This window comes from Anabas testudineus, chromosome 18 (assembly GCF_900324465.2).
Source record: "Anabas testudineus chromosome 18, fAnaTes1.2, whole genome shotgun sequence".
NCBI classification, from domain to species: Eukaryota; Metazoa; Chordata; class Actinopteri; order Anabantiformes; family Anabantidae; genus Anabas; species Anabas testudineus.
Window position 1 is genome coordinate 13,692,466 of NC_046627.1, and position 9,030 is coordinate 13,701,495.

A 9,030-nucleotide genomic window follows, 5' to 3' on the forward strand; every position below is an offset into this window, starting at 1 on the left:
CAGTCTGTTTGTTTCCTCAAACACAAAATGTGTAAAAACTAACTATAAACAAACAAATCCTTGACATGAAATGAGAACAGTAGACCTACCTTTCCTCTCCCGTTCTGCGTTAACAACATGTTAGTGTAGATTATACATTTATATATACAGGCTCATGGGACGTGTGGTTTCGTGTGACATCAATGAGACACAGTGAACCACGAAGTGGTTTCAGATTGTTTCTAATGTCTGTCAGCTCTAGCATCTGAAAACAGAAGTCAGAAAAAAAGCCGGGATTCTAGATATCCTAGACACAGGATAGGACATTTCTGGAAAACCTCTTTCTAAAATGTCCCACTACAAATAAAATGAGACGTCACTCTGGGACTTATGTGTGTTTGACTTGTTTGTCAGACTCACTCATGTAAAATGTGTTTGGGCTCAGAAAAGTGTAGTTCTGACAAACAAGAAGTTTGTAGTTAAACACGTCCTTGTACTGTGGAGTTATACCTCCTATTTCTTTTCTTTAACGTGTGTCTTTATGTATAAATCACACATACACACCACTGAATGTCAGAATCTGAATACACAGCTGGAAAACAGTAGCTGACTCCTGTGTTAAACACCACAGAGAAAAACACATGATTATAACCAGACAAGAGAAGCAGAAACTATCCACAGCCGACTTCTCCTCACTGGTTCAGTAGGAGAGTGAAATAATGAAAAAAGGAAAAGAGAAGTGAAAAAGAAGTTTGCGTTGAAGGAGTCGATGGGAAAACACAAGAAATAATTTAAAACGTGTCAGAGGACCGTAGAAAGGAGGACGTTTGACCACACACAGTCTGTTGAGAACAATAATGTCCACTACTAACTTTGAGAAAATAGATCCAATGACTGTTGGACATCACAGATTCACTGGTTGATTCCACTGTCAAATATTCTTCCCTGTTTTTACATCATTATGAAAAGATCCAATGTTCTCAGAGCTTCCTGTCAACACTTTACATGTCTCTGATGGACCAGACACAGAACAGAAAGGATTCAGACAAAACACTGACAGTGCATACTATGCATTCATGGTGGTAGAGTTAACACCTCAACAGAACAACCTTTACACTGTGTGTGACCCAAGAACTGACATTACAGCATCACCTCAGCATCAAGTGGATTTTATTCAGGACAACTTCATTTCTTTAACTCTTAAATGGAAAATAAATCACTGCCACCAGGTGGAGACATTACACCATCAGTTTTGTTCATGGGACAGTCCAGCCTGTGTGTTTGATATGAAAATGATGTATAAAATACACTTGATGAGATGCAGGAAATCTGTTTTCAGTATTTCTGAGAGCACTGACAGAGAGTTTCTCCTTCAGAGGGAGCTGCTTTTCAAGTTTCTATTATTATTATCAGTGTGAGTTTAAATGAGCACAGTTCACTTTATCTAACTTCACCTCTGTGATGAAGATTGTAAACGGTCCTGTCATGATCTTCATCGAGTGTTGATGAGGTGTTTAGTCCAGTGACTTCAGTTTTAGTTAGATAGGTAAATATATATTATTATTATTATTATATATGAATAAAAGACTGAATATGTATTAATAAAATCTAACTTTATCGAAGTATAGCTGGTTTCCACATCTGAAATATTAAGATCATCAAAAACTAATGAGCACAGTTTTATCAGCAGAAACCTGGTAGACGGAAATTCTGATGGTGTAATAGATACTGAAGCTGAAACAATATTGTTAAAATCTGAATAAATAATGCAATACTGTAATGTTTGAAAAAAACAGAATAGTGTAGAAGTAACAGAATTTATTTGTGAAGTTGATCATACTTTGAGGTGATGGTAAAAGTAAAAACAATGTAAATTCTCTATATGGAAAAACAATTAATGATGTAGAAAACAGTAACATGGTCAGTTAGGTGCTGAGAAGCAGCTGCGTCTGACGGCTGAAAACAATCTAAAAACATCTACTAATACGCTGAACGTGCAGCTGTCTAAGAAGGACAACGCAGAGTATGAGGCCGTACCAAGGCAGAGAAACTGGAGAAAGACCTTCTGCTAGAGTGGACTCAAACTGAGGAGCTGCGGGAGAGGCTGAGCAAGATGGAGGAAGGCCTTCTCAAAGAGAAGGAGCAGGCTGAGAGGTCCACAGAAAGAGCCCAGGCTTCTCACAGAGCTCAGCTGGAAGAACACCAAGCCGAGACCATGAAAGTTACGGCCGCCACAGGATCAGCTGCACAATGAGCGCCTCCACTTCCAGCAGGAGAAAACCTCCCTGGAGGAGAAGATTGAAACATCCCAAACCTCCTTTATGTCTCAACTGGTCCAAGACAAAAACCAAGTGTTTGTTGAGCTGAAGGAGGCAAAAGAACAACTGACAACTGAGCGTCTCCAGTGGTGAGAAGAGAAACTCTCCTTCCTGGCAGAGCTGGAGATGGAGAAACAAGACAGAACCATGTTGGAATCTGCTGTGAAAATGGAAATCATCAACCTGACGGCAGCACTGTGAAGACTCACAGTCTCCAGTGGCAGCAGGAGAAAACCACCCTCCTGGAGGAGATGAAGTCCAAACAACTGTACGTGGCTCATATAGAAGAGCAGAAAAAGTCCAACAGCCACGTCATGGCTGCTCTGAAGAAGGTGGAGCAGCAGTTTGAGAGTCACTGTGTGGAGTGGCAGGAGGAAAGGTCATCTCTTCTTCAGTCCACACAGGACCTCAAAGACGCTCTGAAGACACAGGAGCAGGAGTGGGAGACAGCAGAGAGCTCTATGAGGGCCAACGTGGAGGAACTGGAGCATAAGATCACTAAGAAGAAAAGGAAGTGGTACAGAAAGTTCTTCTGATGAACGACTCCAGCGTAGGAAATGAAGACTCCATCACACACACCTGTACATCTATTCTTGTGAGGACTAATGAGTAGAAACAGTCTTAACCCCTGAACAGCTTTTGAAGATTGTTTGGGGTTAAGACTTGATTTCATTTCCCACCATCCGTGGAGTGGGGATCTCTCTCTGAATTGTCTTTCCCTAGGTCTCTTCCCATGTTCCTTTCTTATTTGAAGTCTCGTAGGCAGAGAGCCTGGACTGGACACCTGTTGCTGAGCATGTGGACGCTTCACAAATATTTCTTTGCGGGATGTTTTTGTATTTTAAATTAAAAGATCATTTTAATTAGTTCTAAATGCTTTAAAGGATGTGTAAACCAGGTGACATGCACTGATGACTACAATAGGTGAATTATTATCATTTACTCTATGATCATCTTTTTCTCATATCAAGTGCTGTTACTATAACATTGTAAAAATCAACGATAGCAATTAGATACATAGAAGTAGTTGTTCTTCTAGTAGAAGCTGTTGTCGTGCCGTTGTGAATACCAGGCCACTTATCCATGTGTCCACCGACCCAGATTCTTCTCTTATCCTAACATCAGCTATGTTGTTGAATAAGAAAACAGGCGTTTCACCTTCTACCTGTGAGATTTCCAAAGGAGATTTACTCAAAAAATACTGGAAAAGAGTTCAAGCCTTAGCAGAGATGTTCTGGTGGAGTAAAGAATATCTGAACACACTGCAGCATCAGTAGAAGTGACACGGACAGAAACCAAATCTTTGGAAGAGGACATAGTTCTGATGAAAGATAGTCAGTCTAAACCTGATCAGTGGCCATTGGGAATCATTGTAAAAGAGCCTTTATATATTTATATATATAAAATGAAGCACCTAGGCATGCAGACTGTTTTTACAAACAGCCATAAAGTGGTAGACCACAACAATTGACTGAGCAGGATCAGCGGATGCTGAGGCGCATAGTGCGAAGAGGTCGCCATCTTTCTGCAGGGTCAGTCGCTACAGACCTCCAAGCCTCATGTGGCCTTCAGATTAGCTTAAGGACAGTGCGCAGAGAGCTTCGTGGAATGGGTTTCCATGGCCGAGCAGCTTCAACCAAGCCATGCATAACCAAATGCAATGCAAAGCATCAGATACAGTGGTGTAAAGCACGGCAGCACTGGACTCTAGAGCAGAGGAGATGCGTTCTCTGGAGCAATGATTCGCACTTCTCCATCTGGCAATCTGATGGACGAGTCTGGGTTTGGCAGTTGCCAGGCGAATGGTGCCAAGTGTAAAGTTTGGTGGAGGTGGGGTTAGGCTGTAAGGGTTGTTTTTTCAGGAGCTGGCCCCTTAGTTCCAGTAAAAGGAACTCTGAATGCTTCAACATACCAAGACAATTTGGACTATTCCATGCTCCCAACTTTGTGGGAACAGTTTGGAGCTGACCCCTTCTCCTTCCAACATGACTGTGTCCCAATGCACAAAGTAAGGTCCATAAAGACATGGATGACAGTGTCTGGTGTGGATGAACTTGACTGGCCTCAACCCGATAGAACACCTTTGGGATCGATTAGAGTAGAACTGAGAGCCAGGCCTTCTCATCCAACATCAGTGTGTGACCTCACAAATGGGCTTCTGGAAGAATGGTCAAAAACTCCCATAAACACACTCCTAAACCTTGTGGACAACCTTTCCAGACTTTATAGCTGCAAAGGGTGGACCGACGTCATATTGAACCCTATGAATTAGGAATGGGATTTCACTTAAGTTCATATGCGAGTCAGGGCAGTTGAGCAAATACTTTTTGGCAGTATAGTGTATATACAGCCTTTACTAGTTCCAATTAATTTTACGTAATAGAAAGTTCTCTGAAGTATAGTTTTGCAGAACATGTTTAATCTTTAGAGTATATGGGCAAAATATCGAATCTGAAGGATTCATCACCAAGCAATCAACAGCATTAGCAGCCTAAATACGCAAATTTCTCCACTTATGCAGTCAGACAATTCACAACTACACTTTAGAGTTCTGGTTTCTTCTGGGTACAATGGAGCTGTTGTCTTGAGAAAGATGAACTTGAGTGAAGTTTAAATTCTGCTTGCATCGTTCTATGTTTTGTTAAACTAACATGAATGGGGGGGCCAATACCACAGCTTAGCTCTAAATTGATTAAACCTCAATGGTGTTAAAGTCATAAGGTTCACACTTGAATGAAGTCTGAAGTCCCCTACAGATGTGGAATGATGTTCAGGAACTCGAACTTTGAACAGGTGTTGTCATCATTTGTGTTTGAAGAGTCAAAGGTATGATGTGGACTGGCGTGATCCTCTCTGCAGTTAGAACACACAAACACAGCGTTATAGTTTTACAGCTCATATTTTATCAACAGTATCAGCGTGAACTACAGAAACTAACATATTTATCACTAAGCCATCAACAGCTGCCTGAATACAATGAAACATCCACTAAAGCAGTCAGAAAATCCACAGCCACATTCCAGATTACTGGTTTCTTCTGTGTACGATGAGGATGTCTTCTTGAGGAACATAAACTGTGTGAAATTGAAATTGTGCTTGCATCTACATATTGTTTGCTACACTAAACTATACCACAGCTTACCTTTAATTTTCCCCGACATCACTGGGATGGACATGATGGAAGACAGACATTGAACAATGTTCTGAAACTGGAACGGTAAGCAGATGTTGTCACCAGTCCGGCTTTAAGACTCAAGTTGCCCATCATGTTTACGTTTTGGACTGTCATGATCCTCTCTGCAGCCAAAAAACAACTTATTATGAAGACAATGTACTGTGTATAGATAATTAAGACTCAACTAAAGAAACAAAAACAATGTTAAATATAAATGCAGCTTACTTACCTTAAGTTAGAGAAATCTTTATGTTCTTGTGACATATGGGCAGTAAAGTAAGATCTGACCTTGAAAACATTAGTACATCCTGTTACTGAACAGATCACTGAAACCAATATCAACACAATTATGGCAAACTTTTCCAGAAACTTGATATTATATATACATATATATATCAACATTTAACAGATAAATACCATATTTTTAAAATCTCCTTTCTGTAGAAAGGAAGAAATGTGTTTGCTGAATAGTAAAAGGTTTTAAACCATAGATTCTAATGTCATCAACAAAATCTGTAATTTAAACCAAATAATACCATTAATTTTACAGTATTTACTTGCGTGTGGCCTCACAGTATTTTTCCATTAGTTTTAGCTACATGTTTTAAAAGTAAAACTGTGTTTTCTACATACTGTCACAGTAAAACGTAAAGTTACATACTGTTTCTTGATTAATAGTAATGAAGTGTATCTATTACAGTAATATACTGTTGCTATTTAACAGTTTTTTTTTCTTACAATGTATTTGTCATCTTCCTAACCTTCAGTTCTTGTTCCACACCAGTGTAGATCTGATGTTTGGTTTCGTAGTGTCATCTTACATTGCACTCCTTCATCACTGCGACACTCTCACTAAAAATCAAACACACACAAACACACTTCCCTTTGACTTCCATAAAGAAGTATTCATTTTAACACTGTGTCTGAAATTTTCTACACTCACTTGCCATCTTCTTTGGCATTGTCATTTTCAGTGCGCTGTGGCAAAATTTTTCTTTCCTTAATTTATGTAGACGAACCGCCTTGATCAACTCTGTAGCGCCACTTAGAGTTAAAACCAAGAAATGCAACGCTGGCAGGTTTAATGTGTGGGACAATTAAAATGGTGGGAAACTTAATGGAGGAGAACGAGACACGAAAAACTGAGAATCATTTAAACAGATACTTATATATGTCACAATCTTAACCATAAATGAAAAATCATGTTTACCAAGAGACAGCTTTATATGATATAATGTATTAATGTTATAACATTTAGACCAGGGTTGTCAGTCTCCATTGCACCAGGGGCCAAAACTCAAAGCACACTTTGGGTCGCGGCTAAACAGGATAAATACACTCTCAGTACTACACTGAACACAGAGACAATGAGGAACTAGAAGACCAGAGTCCAAGCCCAGGATAAAGAGGCTCAGTAAATGTGGTGTTGAAGGTGTGGAGGTGGATCAGTTTGTCAAAGGAGACTCTGTAGAAGGACAGAGTTCCAGCAGGACAGTCCACATACACTGCTGCTCTGTTAGAGACAGAGGAGGAGATGGATGTTATTCTGTTATTGTGACAGACATAGTAACCATCATCAGAGCAGCTCAGGCTCCAGGACTGATCGTTCCATCCAAACCAACACTCTTCGCTGTCTCCTCTCTTTCTGATTCCTCTGTAACTCACTGATATATAAACCCTTCCGCTCCACTCGACCTCCCAGTAACAGCGACCAGTCAGACCATTACTACACAGAAGCTGACGACACTGGTCAAAACTATCTGGATGATCGGGATGTGACTGATCCTCCTCCATCCAAATCACCTTCCTGTCGTTGTCAGACAGTCGTAGTTTTCTGTTCATTGTGTTTGTGTCGATTGTGAGTTGACAGAAATCTGATGGAGAGAACAAGACACAATCCAGCTGCAGTTATTAATCTGTCATGGTTGAATGTTGCTGCTTTGTTTTCATCAGTCTCATTAAAGACACACTTACACTTCCTCAGACCTGGTCTCAACCATCGGACTCCACCGGGCTCCACCCTGAAAAGAGGAGGGGGGTCAGAACAGCATTTCAGCATGCAGACATGGACATTACATGGCTCTCATACACACAGTGTGTTCAGGTTCTGGTCTAATGGAGGCTTTTATGTAGTGATGGACATTCAGCAAACAACTGAGGAATTGGAGTCTTATCTTGGAATTCTACGGAGCAGGGAGGTGACATGGAGGAAAGATTTGATTTCAATTCTCTATTTCACAGCAGTTTTGGTGTCAGACACCTGCTTTCAGTCTCACTCTGTCACCCGCCAAACTAATGTGACACAACAGGAAGCAGGAAACTGCAGAGCAAAGTCCAAGAGGCTCAACTTCACATACATTTTCCTTTCTCTAATGTCTGTGGACTGATCTCAGAGCTGAAATGTGGTGAAAAAGCTGAGCTTCAGACGTTTTCCTGTGTTCAGAGGACGTCTAGTTCACCTATAGCTACTGGACATCGATCATTACTCACAGACTTTGTGGCTTAAAAAGAAAGAAAGAAAAAAATCAATCACAAACTAATTATTAAACTGGGAACAAGAAACAAGTGATTCCTCTTTGACAGATTGTAATGATGAAATGAACACGTTCTAGTTGTGATTGTCTCATATACAGTGCCTATAAAGGTTATTCAGCCCCTTCGATGTTTTATCCTTTTTTTGACATAAATCAATCATGGTCAATAAAAGCTGGCAACTTTGACAAAAAATGTCTGAAAAATACCTCATTAATGTCAAAGTAGAAACAGGTTTCTTTAAAGTAATGTCAATTAAATACAAATATGTAACGTGAAATCAGTGTTTGCATAATATTCACTCTTTTTAAAATGACCTAATCAAACAAAGTTCCACATATTTGGTGCTAGTAGTCCCACAAGTGAAATAGGGATCAACTGAGTGAAGTGAATGCGTGAATGCGAATGAATAAAGACAAAAGAACACTCCCAGCAACTCAGAGAACAGGTCATTGAAAAGCAATATTCAGGGGATGGAAACAAAAAAATCTCCAAGGTACTGAACATCCCCCAGAGTTCAGTGAAATCCATCATGAAGAAAAATTATAAGAATACGGCACATAATATGGAGCAACTGTACATACAACAACTGTTGCCCAGGTTCTTCACGAGTCAAGGCTTAATGGGACAGTGGCAAAGAGAAAGCCACTGTTGAAGAAAACTCATGTTAAATCAAGACTTGAGTTTGCCAATAGGCATGTGAAAGACTCCATGGTCCAGTGAAAGAGGGTTCTTTGGTCTTATGAGACCAAAATGGTTGTTTTGTCCATCAGACAAGATGCTATGTTTGGCACAAAATAAACACTGGTGGTGGTGGCAGCATCATCATCAGAGATAATCTTTTATTTATTTTTTTGTCAAAGTCATCAACTTATAATTTATAAATAAAATAATTAAACATCCAAGGGGGTGAATACTTTTTATAAGCACTGTACAGTGGCTTGTAAAAGCATTCCTACCCCTTGAACCTTTCCACATTTTCTCACATTATGACCACAAACATAAATATATTTTATTGGAATGTTA

General features: G+C 39.9%; 1 long non-coding RNA gene across 1 annotated transcript; it reads right to left on the reverse strand.

Moving 5' to 3' along the window:
* Nucleotides 1-1,801: 1,801 nt before the first annotated feature.
* LOC113157058 lies at nt 1,802-7,492 on the reverse strand. The gene is made up of 5 exons (XR_003298424.1): nt 7,447-7,492; nt 6,234-7,346; nt 5,702-5,760; nt 5,440-5,594; nt 1,802-5,150 (listed from the first exon to the last, which is right to left on the reverse strand). It is a non-coding gene; the product is annotated as an uncharacterized LOC113157058 (long non-coding RNA).
* Between the last annotated feature and the right edge of the window lie 1,538 nt (nt 7,493-9,030).